The sequence below is a fragment of the Asparagus officinalis genome, chromosome 8, assembly GCF_001876935.1.
Source record: "Asparagus officinalis chromosome 8, Aspof.V1, whole genome shotgun sequence".
Classification (NCBI taxonomy): domain Eukaryota; kingdom Viridiplantae; phylum Streptophyta; class Magnoliopsida; order Asparagales; family Asparagaceae; genus Asparagus; species Asparagus officinalis.
In genome coordinates this window covers 81,719,910-81,721,009 of record NC_033801.1, presented here as the reverse complement: position 1 = coordinate 81,721,009, position 1,100 = coordinate 81,719,910, and positions in this window count along the sequence as shown.

The following is a 1,100-nucleotide window of genomic DNA, read 5'->3' as shown; positions in this document are numbered from 1 at the left end:
CTAGTGCACTAAGAATATTTCTTATATACTCAATTAAATGGATCAACATAAATATGGAATATCATCATGATGTGCAGAAAGAGAGAAAGAAGTTTACTTGCATCCTGTTGACGATTTGCATCTGGTTGGTAATGTTTGAGTGATAGTGACCGCAGCTGATCAACCTGCATCAATATGCTATACCATCTTGCATCTCAAAAAGAACCAATATATCTCCATGAGATAAAGCCATTCTAGATCCTACAAGTTCCAGTTCCCAACAAGCTCAACTCACTAAAAATTGATTAAAATTTATAAGTTGACCAAACTAAACTGTAATATTTCCCAAAGTATTTTTGTAAGAACAAAGAATACCTCCACGTTATGAAGGCAAATTATGTCTCCCACCGAGTGAATGCGTGGCAAATCAGCCATGGTCAAACACTACAACAAATTGTACTTTTCCCAACCCTTATTCCCGACGCATGGTTAAATACGTCACCAAAAATTATGTTTTCCCCGATGATTTTAGTTAGCATCGACAAAACATATATTTTCCCCCGCGTTTATAATTAGCGTCACTGAAAGTGTATATTATTTGCGACGTTTTAAATTAGCGTTGGTAAAATTGTATGGATTTCACGATGTTTTTCATTTTCGTCGGTAAAAATATATATTTTAGCGATGTTTTAAGGTTGGCGTCGCTAATAATGTGCATTTATCGCGACATGTTAGGTTAGCGTCGCTAAAAGTCTCTTTTTCCCAATGTCCCTGCTTTGCGTGGCTAAATGGTCTATTTTTTACGATGCTTTTTCATTCATCTGCGTTGCTAAAACTTCGTCAATTCCACTATTATGTCGATCCTCTATTTTTGTTTGAGCGGACTCTCAAATTTTCCAAACCCCGCGTCTAAAAATCTTTCCCCTTCTGTTTTCCTCAAACACGCTCAAAATTTCCCAAAACCCTCCCTTTCAAAATTTCTCTGGCTTCCTCCTCGTCCACGCCTTCCTCTCCCACCCCCTCTAATTCGTCCTCCTCGATGGCGGTGCCGGCATAGCCACCATCGATGCCGCCCGATAGGGGTGTGCAATGGTCGGTTCGGTTCGGTTTTTACCAAAATT